Source organism: Hypanus sabinus, chromosome 10, assembly GCF_030144855.1.
Source record: "Hypanus sabinus isolate sHypSab1 chromosome 10, sHypSab1.hap1, whole genome shotgun sequence".
Classification (NCBI taxonomy): Eukaryota; Metazoa; Chordata; class Chondrichthyes; order Myliobatiformes; family Dasyatidae; genus Hypanus; species Hypanus sabinus.
In genome coordinates this window covers 35,546,767-35,570,923 of record NC_082715.1, presented here as the reverse complement: position 1 = coordinate 35,570,923, position 24,157 = coordinate 35,546,767, and the positions used below count along the sequence as shown (strand labels likewise).

Sequence of the window (24,157 nt, the reverse complement as noted above, 5' to 3'; positions counted from 1 at the left end):
AAAAAGCCCTAATCATGTCTGAGTGCTCTCTTTCTTTTAATTGACAGATTGATGTCCATTTCCTTGCCATACACCTATCAGCTTGGAGCAGCTTATTGCCAAACAAATGGCAATAAACTCGGTTAACTGTGTGGAACCAGTTTTAAAAGGAAAAGAAAAACATGTATCAGAGGTATATATGACACACTTTGGTAGATGACTTAAGCAAAGTTACCAACATATTGGGAAAGGAGCATCTACTGAAGGGCATTTTGGATAAAATACAGATTTTTAGTAATGAGAGTAAGGCTTATTGAATCCATTATGTTGTTTCACTCAATATTCTGAATACCCTTGGGTGGGAGCTGTAGTGGAACGTATTAATCCCAATGTAAATTTTCAGTTTTGGTTATGATTGTTTATAATTAGGGAAATAATTTGAGGGCTTGTTTTTTAAGCATTAAATCCACTTGAAAGAATGAAAGGTTTTGTTTCCCATATTCATTCTGAGACTTTTGCATGTAAGTGTGTGCTATGCAGTGTTTCCAAAAATCAGTTGATCTAACAAAATTGAATATATTGTGTTGACTGTGGGAGTTCCCTTCGTGTAAACCAAGCAAGCAAGTTAGTTCTGGGGGAAGCACGATAGCATAAAATTTCTGTATAATGACTAGTTTACCACCTTAATTGGAAAAATACATTGATTTCTGTATGTATTCCAGGCTACCTTCCTATCAGACTAAGGCTTCTTCCAGAGTTGATTTTTTTTTAGATATTGTGTATTTATTTAATAATTTACCTACTGATGTCATATGTTTTTCACCGTCTTTCTCAAATAAATGTATAAATTAAATTATAGCTAATCTTTTAAAAGTTTCAAGAATTTTTGCCATAATGAGGTCTTGGTAGATTAGATACTGGGAGAATGTTTTTCCTGATTTATCTTGGAAAAAAGAGGGCAATAATCTAGGATTGAAATGAGTAATTTCTTCACTTAAGTCTGATGTACTTTTGGTGTTCTCAGTTCTGGAAGTTCAGTGAATGATTGTGTTGAGAACAGAAGTTGATACATTTTTGTTGGTGGTGAATTTGTGGAATCCATTGCCGCAGGCATTCGTGGAGGCCAAGTCTTTACATATACTTAAGGCAGAATTGATAGTTTTTTGATTGGTCAAGGCATGAAGGGATATGGGGAGAAGGCAGGAGATTGGGGCTGAGAGAGAAAATGGATCAGCCATAATGAAATGGCAGAACAGACTTGATGGGCCAGTTTGGTCTAATTCTGATCCTAAATCTAATGGTTTTAAATTTCTGGATATCAGAGGAAGTGCATAGTGCTGGAAAATTGTGAAGCGGAAGATCAGCCATGATATGCATTGTAAATCTACATTTCTGCAGCAAAGTATTCCGTCTCCCAGAAGAAGGCCTTGTAGAATGACTCCAAATATAGCAAATACCAGCATAGCACTATGCTTCATGGCTGACAGTTACATTCTTTTTATATTCAATGTTGGCTTGGCAGCCTAGATGTAATTTGCTTTACTCTCAGGCACTCTTAACAATAATCGTTAATTAAATTTTTGATCTGTTACTACTAACAGGTTCCCATGCAGGTGTAAATGTACTTGGAGAGTTACAATTTCAAATGCACAGTACTACACTTGTTAACATGAGTTGTCATCTTATACCCTGGGTCTGTTGACCCAACCTATCTGAATAGGTCAGCAGCTTACAGTTTAGAAGTATTCATAGCTTGCATGCATGTATTGTGCATGTTTTTTTTAACATAGATCTGTTTAAATCTTTCATGCAAACGATGATCAGTTCCCAGAACAGAGCCGAATGGAATTTGACTTGTAACCAGACCCCAGTCTCTTGCATTCCCATTAGTAACGGGTTTCTGCTTATGTGCTTTCATCCAGCTAATTATTAACCACAACAGCTGCTCTGTAATCTGCATATGGTCTAATTGCTTCTAATGAATGTTTATGCAGCATTTTGTGGAAGAATTCTAAGATGTCAGTGTACCAGATCAACCATCGTCATCCATGATTTTCTTGAAAAATCCAGTGAAGTATAACTTGTGTATCTTTAGGAATACTAGATGATTTTCACTAACACCAGAAGCACAAAGTGATCAATAACATCAGAATCAGGATCACATTTATTATCACAGACATGAAATATATTAAAAAAATACTATAAATTACAATTAGGTATATAAAAAGTGCCAAAAGAGATCAAAATAGTGAAATAGTGTTCATGATGGTGGGATGAAAGAAGCTGTTGCTAAAGCATTGAGTGTGCATCATCAGGCTCCTGTACCTCCTCCCTGATGGTAATAATGAGAAGAGGGCATATCCTGGATGGTGAGGGTCCTTGATGATGCATGCTGCCACCTTGATGCAATGTATCTCCTTTTGAAGGTGTCCTTGATATTAGTGAGTCTTAGTGTCCATAATGAAACTGGCTGAGTCTACAACCCTGTAGAGCTTTTTCTTTTGACCATGTGATTTAAGGACTCCGTACCAGGTGGACTGGAAGAAGCTGGAAGGTGACAGGTTGGAGAAGAAGGAATCTGATAGGAGAGGAGAGTAGGAGGAGGGGCACCAGGGGAAAGTGTTAGGCAGGTTAGGAGAAATGGTAAGAGGCCAGTGTAGGGAATTGAAGAGGAAGGCAGGGGGAGATGGGGGATGAATTACTGGAAGTTGGAGAAATCAATGTTCATGCCATTAGGTTGGAGGCTAAGTAGAAAGAATATGAGATGTTGCTCCGCCAACTTGAGAGTGGCCTTATCGTGACAAAAGAGGAGGTTATGGACCAAAAAGGTAGAACGGGAATGGGGATAGAAATTAAAGTGGCTGGCCACTGGGTAATTCTCCTTTTCGCAGATGGAGCGGAGGGGCTTGACAGGGCAGTCCCACTATTTACGCCAGGTCTCATCAATGTGGGGGAGGCCACATCTAGATGACCTCAACAGATCTGCAGGTGAGGGAGGAGGTGAATGGGTGGGTGTAGCACTTCTGCTGCTTGCAGGGAGAAGTGCCTGGAGGGAGATTAGTGGGGAGGGACGAATGGGCAATGAAATCATGGAGGGAGGATCCCTGTGGAAAGCCGAGAGTGGTAGAAAGAGGTAAAGATGTGTTTAATGGTAGAGGCCCGTTGAAATTGGTGTAAGTTGCGGAGAATGATGTGTTGGATGCGTAAGCTTGTGGTGTGTTAGGTGAGGACAAGAGGCCTACAGAGAAGAAGTCATCACCCTGACACAGTGGTGTCAAGAAAACAACCTCTCCCTCAATGTTGCAAAAACAAAAGGAGCTGGTTGTAAACTACAGGAAGAATAGAGACAGGCTAGCCCCTATTGACATCAATGGATCTGGGGTTGAGAGGGTGAACAGCTTTAAATTCTTTGGCATAAACATCACCGAGAACCTCACATGGTCTGTACATACTGGCTGTGTGGTGAAAAAGCCCAACAGCACCTCTTTCACTTCAGATGGTTGAAGAAGTTTGGTATAGGCCCCTAAATCCTAAGAACTTTCTACAGGGGTACAATTGAGAGCATCTTGACTGGCTGCATCACTGCCTGATATGGGCACTGTATTTCCCTCAATCACAGGACTGCAAAGAGTGGTGCGGACAGCCCAGTGCATCTGTAGATGTGAACTTCCCACTATTCAGGGCATTTACAAGGATAGGTGTAAAAAGGGCCCGAAGGATCATTGGGGACTCGAGTCACTCTAACCACAAACTGTTCCAGCTGCTGCCATTCGGGAAGCATGGAGTAAAAGCCAGGACCAATAGGCCCCGAGACAGCTTCTTCCGCCAGGCCATCAGACTGCTTAATTCATGCTGACACAACTGTATTTTTATGTTATATTGACTGTCCTGTTGTACATACTATTTATTATAAGTTACTATAAATTGCACATTGCACATTTCGACAGAGGTGTACTGTAAAGATTTTTACTCCTCATGTATATGAAGGATGTAAGTAATAAAGTCAATTCAATTCAGCTCTATCCCTGTTGACTGCCCTTCCCTTGGACAACATTGGTGGCGTGGAGAGGGGAGACTTGCAGGTTGGGCAACTGCTGGTCTTCCATTTAAAAAAAACCTTGCTTAGGCTCGCGCCCTGGAAACTTTCCAAGGCGCAAATCGATGGTCTTTCAAGACTAACTTTCAAGACTTTCAAGACTAATGTAGTGTTCTCATTCAGGTGTAAAAGCTCTGAACTAAACACCGAGGTAAACTGTAGTCAATGAGGCAAGATCACAGTAAGATTAACCTTTTACTGTTCACTTTTCCACATTAATGTATGGTGAAAACTGTTGATAAAACAATTCAAAATATATACAATATTTATTTCCTTCTTGGCATCACATTTACGTCATAAATACTTGCAAAAGTAAAACTACAACAAACTATATTACATTAAAGTACATCATAGAGTCAGAATCTACCGACACCATCAACTGGCTTTAAATACACTTCAACACAAACTATCCAGCAACTCTTTCAATAGCACAAGAAAATAAACTTTATCAACCGTCATTACTTTTAACAGAATCAGCGTTAACATTTTTACATCAATATATTGATTATCTTATGAACTTACGGTGTTGCTTCTATGATGTTTCTTAGTGTGTAGAAAGAAACTTTCCTCGCACTGATCCTGCACACACAAGCCCCCTCCTTCCACGCTTCTGGGTTTGGTAAGTCACTCATCCACACAGATCTTGATGAAGTAAGTGACAATTGTGGCATATTCATTCACATCAGAAGATAAATCTTTGAATATGGTCCACTAAGCAATCCTCCTACTCCCTTGACCTTTCCTTCGTGGTTCCTCACCAGTGGTGCTGCAGCCCTCGGTCTCTGCCTACCTCTACACCGGGGGTAGAGGTACAGCTATGTGGTCACACTTACCAAAGTGCAGGTGTGGAAAAGCACGGTTCGCACGTTCTTATGGTGGTGTTGGCACTTCCTGTTCCACAGGTGACATGTTGGTGGTACTTTGGCAGAGACTTCAAGCTGGCCTGACTGAAGTACCCCTCAATGACCAGGGTGGAATGTACATTGCAGCCAGGATGACAGTGGAAAACTTTCACTGCAGATAGAACAGAGACACTTGACCACCAGATATTCCGGCTCAGGGGAGTAGGACTGAGATGGAACTGCCATGTCTATGCACCACACTGAGTTAATCATGAAGTAAACACTGCTGCCTCTGTCTTTACCTGACCCCACTGTCTGGACCGAGCGGTGGAAGATGAAGCTCTCAGGCTGGAGTATGTGTCCAGAATGTTGGGAGTGAGCCCTGTCTCCGTGAAGCAAAATATGCAGCAGTCCTTGATGTCCCTCTGGAACTGCAATCTTGCTCTGAGGTCTTCAGTTTTATTTTCCAAAGACTGTACATTAGTCAGGAGTGGGGGCCTGAAGGCTCTGTGTTTCAGTTTTATCCACAGCTCAGCCTGGTGGCTATGCCTCCTTAAGCATCATCAGTATGTTGCTTGCCAGCTACCTGTCTGTGGCTAAAATTAAATGTGGGTTAAATTTCCAGCCACCAATTTCATACTTTTCTGAAATAATAGGGTATCTTGAACTTACTATTCTCTTCATGAGAAGAAATCCAGAAAGGAAATTTAAAAATATTGATGTTATTGAAGTAACTTCCTGTACTTGTCCAGGACCATAAAGCTTCATCTAGCATGCTTCCAGTTTCTAAGCTTTCCTCATCATCAGATGGTCCATCTCTGACTCTTCCTATCCCTTCTATTTTTTATTTTTATTCTTATTTCCATTTTTGGAAACAGACTAATATTTTGTGGAAGCATACTGCCATTGCTACCTCTGTTGTACTTGCTCTTCTCCCACTTCCAGTAAGAGCATTTATTGCCCTCTTTCCAAATATCCTCAATGGTCAAATAGCTTAAAGGAATGGCATATTTTTCAGTGTTAGCATATCCACATGAGTGGATTTGATTTGTCTCCCCCCCCCCTTTTTTTGTTCATCTGAAGATTCTTTTCCACTGCTGTGTTTGAACTAAATTCTTTATTCATGCTTTCTTTCCATTTGCCCTCAACAATGACAGGATTTGCCTCAGCAGGAAATCTATTTCCATATTCAACTGGTAGTTCTCTGCTGTTTCTCATATTTGTATAAATCCATTACCAAACATATCTCAGACCTCGTCCACAAATCTCACATGCCCCCCCACCCCCAACACCTGCATGAAAGGACCATTCCTTCTTTGAAATTTTGGGAATTCTTTGGTATCCTTTTCCTTTTTCACTCCATTGTTACATGCCAGTTCATTAGGGCAAAATGTCTTATTTCTCTTGTTCCTCTCAAGGGGAAAAAGACTCCTGTTAATTTATTTAGTTCTGTTAATTTCTCACAATGTTATTGTATCTTCATTGAGGAGAGCAAGTACAAACTGGATGGTTGCTTTGCAAAACATTTCATTTCAGATGGCATATGACTAAGGTTTCCAGTAATTCTATGCTTCACTCTCATTTTACTGTGCTGTGCAGACAAATGACACTTCACCATACAAGGTGTTACTTGATTCTCTGGATTCTATGTTGAGTTTAATAATTCTAAATAATGATTCTGCATTTTCAATTTTTCTTTGATGCAAGTTTTAATTAATGCTTCAGTATTTCCTCCTTTGGCCTTCTGTCATTATCCCCTTTGCTGGATAATCTTCTTGTCTTCTGTTTTGTCACATTGTGTGACTCTTTATTGCTATAAACCCATTAAAATTCCTAATTTATAAAGAAATGTCATTTAAAAAAAACGTGCTTCTTGCTCTTTGCAGGTGTTGCCCAATTAGCAGAATATTTCTAAATTTTTAGATATTTTTTCAAAATTTCACGATTCATTTATTTTCTTTTTTAAAAAAGGGTCCTTGATAAGCAATCCTCCCCATAAAAAAACTCTTCATGTAGATAAATGAATTCACCAAACCCTTAAGTTCTTGAGAATGTAAATCTTTTTGATGGTGGATTTAAAATTTAATTCTGATAAAGAAGTCAGGAAACAATTTTCAAGTTTCTAGATTTATGACTTTAGAGTTTTCATTGAAAAGTGTAGATTACAACATATCCTGTTTCAATAAATAGACAAACCATACTGAGTAGAGTGAAGGAAGTATAAAGAAGGGGTGGAGAGGAGCAAATGGAAAAGTTTGGACTTTGATTTTATCTTAATCATGAAGATAAAGAATTCTTTTTGATCTGTGTAGAAGGGACATGTATTTTGGATATTGTTGATATTTTGTGGTACAAAATATTACTTTGAGCAGTGAAGGCAGAATCACTGGATATTAAAATGTAACCACATTTGGTGACAACCTGCATATTAGTGGAATTTTTGTTGTCTTTTGTATTCAAAAAAATTGGCAAAATATTTTTCCCCTTGTATTTCAAGACATTGTTTTCTTTCTAGTGGAGGGGAAATAATGTGAATATAGACAAAGTTATGGAAATATCGTACCATACCATTTTGACATTGGCTATTGGAGAATGGTCTATTTCCTTTTTTGTATACTTATTTACAGGTCAGATAAACTGTTAGAAAGACTAAAGTACTAAAGCAAATCCCCGTGTATGCAGAAGATCAGAAGTGCAATATACTGGAAATATTCAACAGATCTGGTAGTATTCTGGAGATTCATCAGATCATTGGCTTGGGATTAGAAGAATTAGAAATGGACCATCTGAAGATGAGGGAAGGGTAAAAATTGGTAAATGACCGATGGAGCTTTCCAGACTTGGAAAAGCACATGAAATGACACCAATAAACAGCAATGTTTTTACCCTTTTTTTTTCTTTCTGTAATTGTTCCCATGGTTGAAATAGTGGATTGAAGTTGTCTTATTATTTCAAAAGGAATGAAATTGGTGGCTTAATTTCAGTAGTAAATGAGATGTTGGGAATTAATGCACTGATGATGTTAATGTTTAACATCTTTCCTTGAGAAGCTGCCTGTACTGCTGACTGATTTTCCACTTTTTTTTGCGTCAGTATAGCAATAATTTATTGTCTTCATTCAGTTTGGGAATAAAAGATCATATTCCAACATCTTCTCTCTGATCTGTAATGATCTTTGTGCAAACTATTGTCAACAGGTAACTTCAAATGTTACCTCCAAAATAATGGGATTTCATAAAATTTAAGCTTGATAGTTTGCTCAACAAGACGAGTAATTATGCACCAGATAGCCTATTGTTGCAATATTAAGGATTCAAAGTACATTTATTATCAAACGCTGTATAGATTTTACAACATTGAGATTCATCTACTTACAGGCTGCCATAAAGCAAGAAATGCAAAAGAACCCCAATTTAAAAAAAAGACCCAACACCCAATGTGCAGAGTAAGAGGGAAAAACACATAATGCAAACAGCACAAGCAGGCAACAATATTCGGAACCAAATTGAGTCCATAGACCCGGAGCCCAGAGCAGCCTGAGTAGGCCCAGTTCATCACACAGTGGAGCAAATCACCACAAAGCTGGCAGATACAAAATGAGTAGCAGCTGGAGCAGTCTCACAGCCTCAGTGTCATGGAGAGAGGAGTAAATGTCATGGAAAAATGAGTGGTATTAGTCCAAACCTCGCCTCCTGTCCTGACATCCTGCCTTTTCAGCCTATCTGAGTCGGCAGTAAAATCGTCCAAGCACTAGGACCTGGGCCTTGCTGCATTGATATTCTCTGGGACCTGACCTCCTCTACACCGACGACTCCCCAATTCGCTTGTTCCAACTCCAGTGCTGTCTCGGACCATGTTTCTCTCTGGAACATGCCACATTCTAATTTTGCACCCACATGGCTCAACCATTTCGTTAGTTGCACCTGATTTGTGGACATATTACACAAGTGTGATCTATTTCCATATAGATTTGCATTACTTGAAAATTAGACTTGATTTGGGTCAGATTCATGGTGCATAAGAAGAGCTGGTATCACTGCAGATTCTGCTACCACCCTTGATGTTTGTTGCTCAAGGTAACATAGCTGCTGAATTTTGGAGACATTCAACTAATGCGTTGGTATGAAAATGCATGATCTAGTATTCTGTACAATAGTTATCATTGTAATCGTAGTAGTATTGGACTTGTGGAAGGCTTGGCTGTTCCCCCTCTGAGAGTTGCAGTATAGGTAGATTGAAAAGTAAGTAATTTTTTATTTTTTCTGATGTTACGTCCGTGACCCCCTCCTTTTTGAGAATCGCAAGATCACTATTAAGTCAGTTCAGGAAGACCCAGGAAATGAGAGAAAGACGTGCAGAATCCACAAAGAGTTTGGAATGTGTCCTGGCCTCTGAAAGGCGGAACCATTGATACGGGCTATTGTCTCTTGGAGACGGAGTTGTGTATTGAATACTGTAGCCCTAGGCAATGAACCGGGGGAGGGGGGGGGGAGAGGGGGTTGGTGGAGGGATTGCATCATCCCAACCTGATTGACATCTGAGACCCTGTGAGTCAGGATAAAAGAGGGTCTGGGGAACTGCCCCTTCAGACGCACCAGAAGAAATGCTAGAACTCCTGTAACAGCGTAATAGCGAAAGCCGGTGGAAAAGCCCACGTGCGTCCTTTTCCATTTGCCTCGGAATCGGTGGGCCTTTACCACGGCTTTAGCTAACCACAACGGGGAAATCAGTCCCCAACGACTCTCGAAGGATTGACATCATAAAAGGAATGGGCAAGTTAAACCTCCATCTTTCTCTCCAACCAAAAAGCTGCAGCTTGAATGAACTTGAGTGACTTTTATATTTCTATCGGACAATACATTAACCCCTAGACAATGATAGAACTATTTCTTATTGATTATTATTATACCCGTGCTTTTAGATTAAGTATAGACGATGTATATTATCTGTATGTTTGCATTGATATTATTTTTGTGTATTTTTATCAATAAATACTGTTAAAAATAGTACCATCAGACTTCAACGGACCTCTCTATCTTTGCTGGTAAGTGACCCAGTTACGGGGTACGTAACAATTGGGGTTCTTGTCTCGGGATTTGACACCAAATTGGGAGGCCAGTGAATCGGGCTTGTAAGTCCAAACTTGGATCTGGTTACGCGGGTAGCCAGACGGGAAACCAGCAAAGATGGACGTGGATGAATTTATAGAAAACCCGTCTCTAGAGGCGGCCACCAAATCGGACGTGATAAATCTGGCAAAAGGGCTAAACCTCGCAGAGGTGAGGTTGTCCATGAAAAAGCGGAAGGTGCGAAGGGCAATAACTCAGTATTATATTGGGAAGAATGTGTTTGCAGCTGAGGTATTGGAAAATATTCCTGAAAAGGTACCAGCTAATGGGACGGCTCAGTTAGAGTTGGAGAAATTAAGGTTGGAACGTGCAATTAAGTTAAAGCAGCTGGAAGCAGCTAAGAAAGAGAAGGAGAGAGCCGAGAAGGAGAGAGAGTATAGGGAGGCAGAGAAACAGAGGGAACATGACTTGGAGATGGAGAAGTTAAGGCAAGGGCGAAGAGATCAAGGGTCAGACCGAGAAGAGCGGTTTAATGTTAGTCGGGAGTTGAGGTTAGTACCTCCGTTCGAGGAGATGGATGTTGATGGTTATTTCTTGCTTTTTGAAAAGGTGGCAGTGAATCAGAAGTGGCCCGAAGAGCAGTGGGTGGTGCTGTTACAAAGTGTGTTAAAAGGGAAGGCACAACAAGCATATACGACGTTGTCCATGGAGGAGGAAGAGGAGGAGAGTTATGTCAAAGTAAAGGCGGCCATTCTCCGGAGTTATGAGTTAGTACCTGAAGCGTATAGGCAAAAGGTCAGGAATTTAAAGAAAGGGTGGAATCAGACGTATACTGAGTTTGCCTATGAGAAGGGTATGCTCTTGGACCATTGGTGTACAGCGGAAATAGTGGACGAGGATTATTGGTGTCTCGGAGTTAATTCTGATTGAGGAATTTAAAGGTTGTGTTTCGGAGGATATCCGGATGTATTTGAATGACAAGCCGAATAAGTCCATCTCAGAATTTGCTAGGTTCGCAGATGAATATGCCCTAACCCACAAGACAAAGTTTTCCTCGAATAAAATTTCCCAGAGAGACCTTGGGAACGATAGAGAAAGCCTGCTGGGCTGAGGCAGAGGTCCCGCCGGGAGCTAGTGGTAAGATTGAGGGGGAAAGGCCAGACAGCCAGAGATTTCCGGGCTTGACCTGTTTTAATTGTGGAAAGGGGGGGGGGGGGGCATATTGCATCTAGGTGCTTTGCCCCGAGGAAAGAGACAGGAAAAGGGAAAGCAGCAGTCCCTATTGGATGTGCCGTGGTAATCAGTAAATCGACAAGAGAGCCTCGGGTAGACAGAGTACGAGAAGGATCTGAGACTTGTATGTCAAACGGAACCATGTCTGTGAGGGAGGGAGACACACCAGTTCCAGTACGGATCTGGAGAGACACGGGGGCTGAACTATCATTGATTAGCAGTAAGATACTAGATTTTGGTCGCAAGACGGGAATGGTAGCTGTGAAAGGAATAGGAAAAGGGATGGAAATGGTACCCTTGCGTAGGGTCATTCTGAATTGTGAGCTCGTTTCTGGACCAGTTGAAATGGGGGTGCGATCAGAATTCCCGAGAACTGACGCGGATGTCCTTCTGGGTAATGATTTAGCTGGTGGTAAGGTTTGGTCAGCAATGACGCTGACCAGACAGCCGGTGGAGGCTCCGCCCCTAGATTCCAAGATCTTTCCGGCATGCGCAATCACTCGCAGCATGTCGAGAAAGGGAGCATTTTAAATCCGGCCAGTATCGATTTGGCCAAGACCTTTTTACCGACCCTGTACCACGAGGGTTTAGAGGGTGGTAAAACGAAGAGTAGTAAAGTGAAAGAGAGTAAGGGAGAGGAAGTAGACCTTCCCTTAGCGAGAAAAAACGTTCTAGAGGCAGGAAATAAAGATGAGAAACAGATAGAGCTGTTAAAAGGTCCAGAGTTGGACATGGATGATCTGTCTGGTTTGGCAGAACTGTTTGAAGAAGTTGAAAATTCTAAAGGTGTTCTGGATAATGAAATGAGGGCAGTCCTAGATGAAAAGGGTGCCCTTACCTTGAAGAAGTCTGTTGGGTTGGCAGATGAGGTTGTTTCAGCCGCGGGGTTGAGTTTACTCCAGAAGGGAGTTGCCCAGAGAGTAGCTGGGAGAATCAGGGGGATTTAGAATTTGGACTGGGTACGGGTATGAAAAGCCTGGAAGAGGCAAATGTCTCGTTTGAGTGTGTCCAAGAAGTGGAAGCACGTGGTACTGAACCTAGTAATGGAGCTCAGAAAAAGTCTGAGGTATTTGATTCAGTTGAAAAGGAAGGCAGTCCTTGTGGGTCAGATAGACTTGGTTCAGTGAAGAAAGGGTTAACCTTGGTAATAGTGGGAAGTGAGAGTTCTCAGGTGTTTGTGCTCGAAGGTGTGTTAAAAGTTAATGTGGAGATCAAAAGTGGGGAGATGAATATTATTATTGAAGGAAAAGGGAAATATGTAGTTTCCAAATTGAATGAAGAAAATTTAAAGGCTGGATTGATATCAAAGGCAGCTGCCAGGCTACAGAGACAATGGCGTGGTACCACAAAGCCTGTGGATCACTTACAGGTTGAGTTGGAAGGTGACGGGGTCCCACACGCTATTGTTATTCCAGAGTGTGGTGCGAAAAGGCAGAATTTGAAATGCTGTTTGAACAAAGAGTTCGAACTGAAAACTAATAGCCTGAAGGGTCCTGAAGAGAAAACTAGCAACTTGCGTAAAATTAAAGAATTGGGTGGAAATTCAGAAGATGGTCTAAGTTTGGGATGCATTGTTGATAAAATAACTCCTATGGAAGGAGCGGATGAAAGCCTATTTCGCCAGGGTGCCCAAGCTCCCCACGTGGGAATTAACTGGAAAAGAGGCGAGGGTTAATGGGGACGCCATTTTTAAATAGCAAAAGCCGGTTTTACGGGATTTCGTCAAAGCATGTGAATAATAAAGACAACCCCATGGAAGCATGCCTGTTAAGTTTGAAAGCAACATAAAGATTAGTATTTGCATGAACTTTTGTAGTATACCCGTAAGCTAAGATCACAGCTCTTTAGTTTTTGTTTGCTAAAGAAAAATAAGACCTACAAATAGTTGGTTACTAAATTGGAGACAGATGCTACAAGACTTTAGTAAGGTACAAGATGTTAAGGTATTAAAGGAAGTGACAATGCAATCGGTAACCATCTAGATACTGAATTGAATGTATAACTGTATTACTCTGTAGGAAAAAAAAACTTTGGTGTTGTGTTAGATTCTAAAATCCTGTAAGACTTTGTATTACTTCGTTTTTTTCGATGGTAAAAAACGCATTGAAGAAAGGGGGTGTTACGTCTGTGGCCCCCTCCTTTTTGAGAATCGCAAGATCACTATTAAGTCAGGTCAGGAAGACCCAGGAAATGAGAGAAAGACATGCAGAATCCACAAAGAGTTTGGAATGTGTCCTGGCCTCCGAAAGGCGGAACCATTGATAACGGCTATTGTCTCTTGGAGACGGAATTGTGTATTGAATACTGTACGATTCGTCGAAGCCCCAGGCAATGAACCGGGGGGGGGGGGGGGGTTGATGGAGGGATTGCATCATCCCAACCTGATTGACATCTGAGACCCTGTGAGTCAGGATAAAAGAGGGTCTGGGGAACAGCCCCTTCAGACGCACCAGAAGAAATGCTAGAACTCCTGTAACAGCGTAATAGCGAAAGCCGGTGGAAAAGCCCACATGCGTCCTTTTCCATTTGCCTCGGAATCGGTGGGCCTTTACCACGGCTTTAGCTAACCACAACGGGGAAATCAGTCCCCAACGACTCTTGAAGGATTGACATCATAAAAGGAATGGGCAAGTTAAACCTCCGTCTTTCTCTTCAACCAAAAAGCTGCAGCTTGAATGAACTTGAGTGACTTTTATATTTCCATCGGACAATACATTATCCCCTAGACAACGATAGAGCTATTTCTTATTGATTATTATTATACCTGCGCTATTAGATTTAGTATTGATGATGTATATTATCTGTATGTTTGCATTGATATTATTTTTGTGTGTTTTTATCAATAAATACTGTTAAAAATAGTACCATCAGACTTCAACGGACCTCTCTATCTTTGCTGGTAAGTGACCCAGTTACGGGGTACGTAAAACTGAATAAAGGTAAACTCTTCTGCTATATGTTGCCAGTCTCATTGCAGTGTGTTTCACATCCCTCTCTGGTTGCTAATTCCAAATGGCTCAAAATTGTGGCAGACACAATTAAATGAGCTTAATCCCTTAAAAGACAAGTGATGCGCATCGATACTGTATTGATAGTTCTATTTGGGTTCTTAAATGTTATATTACACACTTTCACAAGTGTTTGCTATGATTCTGTCAGTCTAATTCTGTAAACAATATTCTGGAATCCAAGCTATGATTTCTTCTTTACTCATTAGTGAAGTTTGGACATGTCTTGGGTCATTGAGATATCTTTAACTTTTTGGATGAGACATTATATTAGGATCTAATTTTCAGCAACTTAGCAGTTTAGTTAATCAGTTTGGCAATTGTAACAGGATGAATAGCAAGAGCCTATAATGATTTAAGTCTTTAGGACTGAAGTGCAAAATCTATGTTCATAACCATCTGTCAGCACAGTTGAGTGTATATTAACATATTCAAAAGATTTCTGTCTTCCATTTTGTGAAGGCTTCAAGCCATTTTAAAAACAATGAGGTCTGCAGTGCCTGGCGTTTTGCTGAACACTCAAAGCAAAAAGGCTATGGATACTGAAAACCTAAAATAAAATCAAAGAGCTGGACATACTGATGAAAGGTCATTGACCTGAAACATTTACTTTCTCCAGAGATGCTGTTTGACCTTGAGTGCTTGCAGCATTTAGTGTTTTCAATTCTTGATCAGTTACTTTTGTTGATCAAGAAAAGATGAGCAAGTGAGGGTGAGTTTGGCTGTTGGGTTGTAAAGATGCTTGAAGGTGCAAGAATTTGAAATTTTTGTATGTTAAAGCTTTGAACCAGGATAAGAAATGCACTTTTGCTAAGACATTTACATTTTTTGTTTACCCATTGTCACTAAAATTAATTTCTGGTGCAAATTGACTTTGTAGGATGTCACTTTCGGATTCTGGTGTATGGCAATTTTATTAGCAGCATTTCAAATCTTGGTGTACTAATTCCTAACAGCTCATTGAATAGATAACAAATATTTGGGAAGGATGTGTTAAGCATGAGCTGTTCAGTGTAGATGCTGAAGGAAAATGAAAATATCTGTTTGCCTTGGGGCTGCCCCTTTTCTGTGGTTTGCTTGAGACACAGAATGATAAACATTACTACAAATTTGAAAAATAATGCTTCCTTCCTGTCTGGATATTTACCACCTCTGTTGAAAATGTGGAACTGAAAATAAGGAGTCTTTCATAATCCAATTTGGTTTCTGCGTTTTTAATAATTATTAACAGACTCTAATGTTAAAGCATGATGAGCATTTTTTTAATTTCATCAGAAAATTCTGGTATTTGCTGTTTGATCAACACAGATCCAACCACCTCTTGTTTTCCATTATCCACTTCAACTCAAATACTCTTTCCCACCTCATTTCTGAAGACGATAAATAGAAAACCTCAAAAATGTAACCAGTAAGTGGAACCTAAAACATTTTCTTACTGTCAAAATACTTTAAGAACTTAGGACCGATGGGACTTAAGAAATATTGAGGAAATATTATTCTTAATTCATAAAGTAATGCATGATTTGAACCATGATTTTGATTGTATATCATTGCAGTTGAATTTGACTTTTCATGGTTGCAGGAATATTAGTCTTGTCTGTAGGAAGTAAAGTGATCTGTCAGTATGTCCCATTTAACTTTTCTGTAGAGAAGCTGAATGAGCCTCATACACACCATTTTAAGCTTTGGTCTAATGTTATCAGTTTCCATTTGATGACCTGGAGTAGTGAGAGAGAATTTATAGCTCACTGAGATCTTAAATGAAGAAAAATATCAAGAGCTACATTTTCTGTGTATTCTAGGTTATCAAATGTAGTTTGTGCTGTTGACTTATTTCTCCATGCAGTTGACTAACAGCTAGTTACAATGGTTTCAAACAAGCTCTTGGAGGAATTCAGTAGGTTGAGCTGCGTTATGTGACGAAAACAATTGTTGATGCTTTGGGTTGAAACCCTGCATCAAGTCTAAGGGTGGAAAAGGAAGATTGTTAGTATTTTTGTTTGATGGATAGCTGCGGCTGTCAGTTATTTTTGTTAATCTTGCTGGTTAATTATCATTTGTAGTTTCTGCAGGGAGTTCTACAATAGTGCTCTTTTCAATACCCCAATCCCACTATTCCCATTCTCACTCGGACTTTCCAATAAGATTTAAAATATAAGGGAATGAATCTTAGTGTTTCCATTCCCTGAAAAATTGTAGCATTTGTCAGCTAATGGATTTGGATTTGGCCGGTAGATTGAACGTATGTTTTCAAGTTAAAAAACAAGGAAAGTTCTATGGGTTGTGCAGCATCTATGGAGAGAGAAATAGGTTGCTGACTATTAAAAGTTTCTCTCTCCACCATTACTGCTTGACCTACTCAGTATTTCTGCATTTTTGTTCTAATTTCAGCCTTTGCAAGCTTCTTTGCTTTTAGAATACTTTTTCTTAAGGGGGAATGCTCCAAGTTCTGTTTAAACATCTATTGAGATAGTACTGCTTGAAATTCTCCTTGTCCTATCTCACATTTTTGCCATATTTTAATTTTAATGACATTTTTATCTGTTACCGCATCTATATTTCTTCAGACCTCCATGGAGTCATTTTAACGTTGTAGGTGCAAGTGTTAATGTGGCAAAGATGTTTTTGATATGATTATCTTTTGTTATTTCAGATATTTTATATATTTATCCAATATTCTGGTGAATTTATAATAAACCTCTCCTGAGATATAATTGATTAAAGACTAAAACTCTTATAAAATTTGTTTTTCCCATTGAATATAATGTTTACTCACAAGATGCTGTAAGATTTTTCAGATTGTATCCATTCAAAGCTACAGAATATATAGATAGTAAGCTCTGCATTGTTAGCTTTTGAGAATATAGCATGGCAGACCTTTTAAGGCATGTGTGTTATAAAGAAGCTATGTTATGTTGAATGTTATAGAGAGAGGCTTCTTTGTTATTTGGAGGTGTTATTAAGTGGTGTCATAATTCATCCATTTGTTTTTCTACAGTAGCTCATCAGAGGAGTGATGGCAGCGATATAATGGTCAGTGTCTGTAGTCTAAAAGAAGCTGAAGTCTAGCAGTCTCTGAGATGCCCGGGAGTGGGAGATGAAGTCTACAATATCAATGGTAATGGAGAAAATACTAAAGAGTCCAGATCAACATGTGGCATTTTTCTCATCCCCTGAATACCTCACACCAGTGTGCCTGGCTTTTCCAGTTTCTCATGTCAGTACTGTCTTGAGATGTAACCCCCACTATAGTTCATTAAATTAAGGTACAGAATTCACCCCTCTGGTGGAAAGTTGAATTTTTTTTACATAAATTGGATTTTGGATCCTGATCTTGTTGGGTGTCATGCTTTGTTGGTAGCAGAGTGTCCTATCCTGCATTGATTGGGTGTGAGAAGTGGGTTTGGGGAGGGAGCATGGGATGGAGAGAGAGGACTTAAAAGTAAACAGATTTGTTTCAGAGGCAGCTGTGTTAGAGCATGCTTTAACTTGGCAGATTATGATGTGACTTATGTGTAAAACTTTAGAACTTGCATGTTTTTGTTCAGCTAGATTACTTAGAATGTGGTATAGAGGGGATGTATACATTGGGTGGATTAAAAAATTGATTGAGAGTTTTATAACTAGATAGTCTTAGTGTCCTAAGTATTTATTTGGGATATTTGTGTAAATAATTGACTTAATAACAATATAAAGTTTTTTTTTAATTTATCCATTTTTGAGTTGGTCATTAAGCCATTTATGATGGGGTCCTTGTATCCAGAGAAACAGACCAAGGAGTCAAAGCTGAAGGCACTGGTCTTGCTTGCTTACTTCAAGACAAAATATTGTAGGTTTGATTTGGCACCAAAGATAAGAATAATTCTAACAGCTGCTCTGAAATGGTTTTCATTTTTAAGAAATGGCAACTGATTCCATTAGAAACATTTTATGACTTAAGTATATACATCCGTAAATCTTAATTTTAACTTTAGTTTTATTAATTTTGTTAAATTCATCTTTGTTTTGTTTTTCTGCACTGAATTCATTTTAATTAATGTTTTTGTTTTTCCTTTTATCTCCTTGTAGGTTTTGCAGAATTTCAGTGATGTCCACTCATAAGAACATGATGGCTATATTTATTTTAAAAGTACAAGTATTATTGACTGATTAAAATTATAGTAATGTTTCTCTGCAACATGAACATGTAGTGCTTGTGTGATCTGTAACAGAAGCAATATAAATACTGAACAATCAGAAATTGTATTCTTTTACATTCTACCGACAAAATAATGTAACAATCCCTAATGAGTTTCGGTCTATTAGTTCAGAGGTATAAATAACTTCATGATTCAGCTACTTATTTCAGTTTGTCAACGTTGTTAATTTAATTTCGCTTTTTCATCGTACCCAAGCATTTTAAGAGTGTTGGCACCAATCATTTTTTTAACTATCAGCTGGAAATATGATGTATGTACAAAACTATCCTAGCTTTCAACATTGTAAAGAATGATAGCACCAGCATGCTTTTACTAATTAAGTGTTCAAAATATAAATTCAAAGCCCTACCAGTTTGTTATTTCAATATGGATTATGATTGCTGTCCCCTGTCTCCCCCACAGTACCCCAACACACACTCTGAATTTTGATTCTTCCTCTTCCATTTAAAAAATTAAATGTATGGACAGAGTAGATTGGGAGAAATTGTTCCCAGTTGTGGAGACAAGAAGAATGAGGGTGTTTAAAATGAAGACAATGACTAAAGAACCATAAATGATGTAGGAAAAGTAACTTACAGGCTGGTGCATGTTATGTTAATGGTGGAGAAACTATGGGATAGAATTTATGTACATTTAGAAAGGCAGGGACTGAATGGGGGTAGTCAGCCAGGCTTCATGTGGTGAAAGTCTTGTCTCACTAATTTGATAGAGATTTTTGAGCAGGTAGCTAAGAATATTGATGAAGGTAGTATAGAAGACATTGTTGATAGGAACTCTAGAAAGATGCTTGATGTGACCCCAGTTGGTGTGCTTGTCTGGAAAGTTAAGGCACAGTGAATCCAAGGCAAACTGGTTAATTTGATCTGAAAATGGCGTGGTGACAGAAGGCAGAGGATAGTGGCAGAAGGATACTTTTTTGGTTGGAAATCTGTAACCAGTGGTGCATTGTAGGGATCTATGCGTCTCTTTTTGCTTGTGATATACAGTATATTAAAGACTCTGATATGAACGTAGGAGGAATAAATAACATGCTTGTAAATGACCCAAAAATTGATGGTGTTGTGGATAGCATGGTAGGTTGTCTAAGATGATACAGCAGATGTCATACAGATAGAAAATTGGACAGATTGTTGCCAGTTGGAATTTATTCCTGATTGGTGCAAGTTGATGCATTTTGAGAAGTCAAGTGCAGTAAAGGTGAGGGTTCTAAGGAATGCTGATTAGAAGAGGTATCTTGGGGTTCCTTGATAGTGGTGACATGGGTAGGTAGCTGGATGGTAAAGGCATGCTTATCTACGTGGGCTGGAGGATAGAATATGAAAGTTGGGACTTGTGTTGCGATTGTACAAAATACTGGTTGGACTATATTTAACGAATTCTGTTTAGTTTTGGTTACATTCAAGGAACATTGTTACTTGGAATGGAAGACTTTAGTTATGGGGAGAGATTGCATAGGCCAGGCCAATTTTCCCTGGAGCGAAGAGGTGATCCGATTGAGGTATATAAAATTATAAGAGGCAAAGATAGGGGAACAGTGAGAATCTTTTATGTATTTATGCACAGTCTGAGGGTAGGCTGGTCTTTAAAATGAGGGCAAATGTTTAAAGTAGGAGTTTTAAATGAGATTTGATGGAACGATATATAGAGAATGCTCACAGCCAGAAGGGGCAATGGAAATAGATGCAAGCTTAGAAGTTTAGGATATGGACCTAATGTGAGCATTACTGTGATTAGTATAGTATAGATGGACAAAACAATAAAGCGAAGAGCCTATTTCCATGGTGTATAACTCCAAGACCTTGTGAATGAGTTATTTGGGTTGGAGTGCACTGATTTACATGTTACTAAAGCAACAAAATAGGGAGATGTGGCGACCAATGGCTTCCTTCCATGCTGAATTGATTCTGTTATTTAGCATGGACGATCAGTTGATTCAAAGTTTTGTTTCCTCTTTTGGAAATTATTTGGATGGCATCTTTTAACTTGAAATGAGATTATTGTGTTTTTTTTTTCATTGCTCAGAATCTCCATATTGAAAATTCAGACAGTTTTGTACAGGTTTGCAGCCTATATTAAAGAAAATTTGATTGGTTAAAGTGTGCAAGGACTGGTTTGAAAGAAATTGCCTCTGGTTCATTTTCATTGCTAATTTTCACAAGACAGCCTTATAAAGAGTGAGAATAATATGCAGGTTAAAACACTGGATGGCCAAAAAGTAAGAGTAAAATAGAACTGTCAAAAGCATATGACAGAGGACAAGTTGTTAATGCAAGGTAGAGTCAGGTTGATAACAGAAGTTTCAGAGGCAAAGCTTAAAAAAAGATTAGAAAGCAAAAGTAGAGTATTAGAATAGTAGCAAACATAGAAGGAAATCCAACAATTTTCTATAGACATTTAAAATTAAGAGGGTTGTAGGTAGAGAGGTGAGATTGATCAAAGATCAAAAAAACTTTTGTTTATGGAGGCATATTGCATAAATGAGGTGGTAAATGAGTGTTTTGCATTTCTTCATTGAAGAAGGTGTCGCTCATTATAATTGAGATTATGAATAGACTAACTGCACTTGATGGGTCTGTATCCTTGTTTATAGGGAAGCATATAATGAAAATATGAGAAGAAATTGCAGAGATCCTGGTTGAACAAGTTAGGTCTCTATTCATTGGAGCGTAGAAGGTTGAGGGGGGATTTGATCGAGGTATTTAAAATTTTGAGAGGGATAGATAGAGTTGACGTGAATAGGCTGTTTCCATTGAGAGTAGGGGAGATTCAAACGAGAGGACATGATTTGAGAGTTAGGGGGCAGAAGTTTAAGGGAAACACGGGGGGGGGGTATTTCTTTACTCAGACAGTGATAGCTGTGTGGAATGAGCTTCTTGTAGAAGTAGTATAGGCCAGTTCAGTTGTGTAATTTAAGGTAAAATTGGATAGGTATATGGACAGGAAAGGAGTGGAGGGTTATGGGCTGAGTGCGGGTAGGTGGGACTAGGTGAGATTAAGAGTTCGGCATGGACTAGGAGGGTGGAGATGGCCTGTTTCCGTGCTGTGATTGTTATATGGTTTATATGGTTATAATTTTCCAAATGCTGATAGATTCAGGCTGCCTGAGGATTAAAAATTACAAACGTTACTCACCCTGTGTAAAGATATACCCAATACATAGAGACCAGTCAGAATAAATCAGTGGTGAGGAAAGTTGTAGAAGCAATAACCAGAGACTGTACAAGCAGTTACTTGGACAGCTGGATTGATTTGAGAAAATAAGCATGGATTTTTTAAAAAGGCAAATGTGTCTAACTAATGTGATTGTGTTTTGACAGAGAAGGTCAATGATGGAATTTGGTGAGGTATATATTGACTTCTACAAGGTGCAACATAGTGTACTTGTCATTAAGATTGAAGGCAATGGAATTTGAGGGTCTGCAGAACATTTGTTAAGAACCAGGTAGTAGTAGTTGTGAAAGGTCAGAGTTGAATGCAGTATATGGACCACAATTTTGTGCAGATAACACAAAATTAGGTATACTGAAAAAGACTTCAAGTAGATATGGGTAGTATGGCAGAAAAAATGATAAATAAAATTTAATGCTTTAATTAAAGTTTTATATTTTGATAGAAAGAATGAACAGAAACAATTTAAAAAAGAAATCATAACTCCAAAAAAGTTTTAGATTGGAGAGATTATTCATTTAAAGTGGCAGGGCAGGTTGAGAAAGTGGTTGAAAAGGCATAGGGTATACCAGGTGATTTTGAAGTGACTCTATACATCTAAAAAATGCCCTTCAATTGAATCACTAGTTCTGTAAGACATTATAATTTGCAGAATTAGTCCTAAACATGATCAAAATTGCCATGTTCAATGAGAAATATGAAGTACTATAGGCATTTAACTTTAATAACAGCCATTTAATCACATCTGAAGAGATGTTTTCTGTCCAGTGGAGAAATGTAAAACTTGGCTTTCTTTGATAAGTTGTTGGCAATCACAAGAAAAATGGTGAAGGGAATTGAAAGCAAATTCGATAGATGCTTGTTGATGTCGACTATATTTTTGTCAGCGATACCAGAGACAGATGCCCGTAAATGAAGAAACTTAACTGGATGCTGTTCTTCTATATGACTTGCATTTTTAAATAATTTAATTTACTTTCTTCCTGAAAAACCACCTGTTCTCCTCCTCTTGGACAGTTTTGTTAATTTAAAAATAAGTGAAATGCTTCTGAGTATATCCTTTCCACTGCTTCTCAACTGGTCCACTAGAATGCTTATATTGAATCTCGAATGTACAGGTCTTTGCTTTGGTTAGTTGATTTGGTGTTTGTTATCTATTACAGTGATTAATTGGGAGATGTATTTCTTCAGCTAAATTTTAACTTGTATGTATGTTCCTCTGATTTTTGGTTTAAAAAACTATTTTATGATCATTTACACTGTTTTAGAGGCATTTCACATTTGTTGCATCTACACAGTTGTTTTGTGTATATTAAAGATAAATCAATAAAGATTATAATTCTCTTTAAACTGTTAGGGTGCTGACCTGATGGCAAAAATATTAGAATTGCAATTTCACACAGCCAATATCAAGAGTTCAAGTTTCCAAGGTTAATTTTCACATTATCTGGTGCATTATGCAGTTGACAATATGAATGCCACGTTGTTTTAGCTTTGTACACAACGGCACTTCACGACAGTGTTAATCTACCTTTTAACACCCTCAATTATTTTGCTTGAATCTTTTGATAGGTTCATGCAACTCTGGCTTTCCCCTATGTTCTTTGCTTTTAGTGGCTCTGTATAACCATACTGATTAAGGGTAGGGGAGATTGAGGGGAGATTTGATGGAGGTATGTAAAATTATGAGGGGTATGGATAGGGTAAATGCAAGCAGGCTTTTTCCACTGATGTTAGGTGGGGCCACAACTAGAGGTTATAGATTAATGCTGGAAGGTGAAAAGTTAAAGGGGAACCTGAGGGGGGAACTTCTTCATTCAAAGGGTTGTGAGAATGTGGAACATGCTGCCAGCGCAAGTGGTGCATGTAAACTTGATTTCAACGATTAAGAGAAGTTTGGACAGGTACATGGATGGTATGGAGGGCTTTGGTCCAGGTGCAGGTTGATGGAGTAGACAGTTTAAATGGTTCAGCATAGACTAGAAGGGCTAAAGGGCCTGTTTCTGTGCTTATTTTTCAGTGACTTAATGACTAGTATTTCTAATTCTCTTCATTTTTGTAGTTTACTCAAAAGTTCAAAGTAAGTTTTATTATCGGAGTACATAAAATGTCACCACATACAAACCTGAGATTCATTTTCCTGATCGCAGACATAGCTAATCTATAGGATAGTAACTACAACAGGATGAGTGAGAGATCAAGATCAAGAAGAGTGCAGAAGACAAATTGTGCAAATGCAAATCTAAATAAATAGTAGTAAAAAATGAGAACATGAAATAACAAAATGAAGGTTCCTTAAAGTGAGACCATTGGTTGTGGGACCATTTCTGAGTGTAGTGGTAGTTGTTCCCTTTTGTTCAATAGCCTGATGGAGGGGCAGTAATTGTCCTTGAACCTGGTGGTGCAACTCCTGAAGCTCTTGTACCTTCTACCTGATGGCAGCAGCAAGAATCGAGTATGGTCTGGGTGTTGGAGATCTCTGATGGTGGATGCTGCTTTTCTACAACATCGTTTAATGTGGATGTGCTCAATGGATGGGGAGGCTTTACCTGTGATGTACTGG

General features: G+C 38.9%; 1 protein-coding gene and 1 long non-coding RNA gene across 2 annotated transcripts in view; both read left to right on the top strand.

Moving 5' to 3' along the window:
• xkr6b (XK, Kell blood group complex subunit-related family, member 6b) overlaps positions 1–24,157 on the top strand; it is a 498,270-nt gene that overhangs the window by 30,346 nt on the left and 443,767 nt on the right. The window lies entirely within an intron of this gene.
• LOC132400571 (uncharacterized) lies at positions 13,266–22,944 on the top strand. Its single transcript, XR_009514293.1, has 2 exons — positions 13,266–17,345; positions 18,296–22,944. It is a non-coding gene; the product is annotated as an uncharacterized LOC132400571 (long non-coding RNA).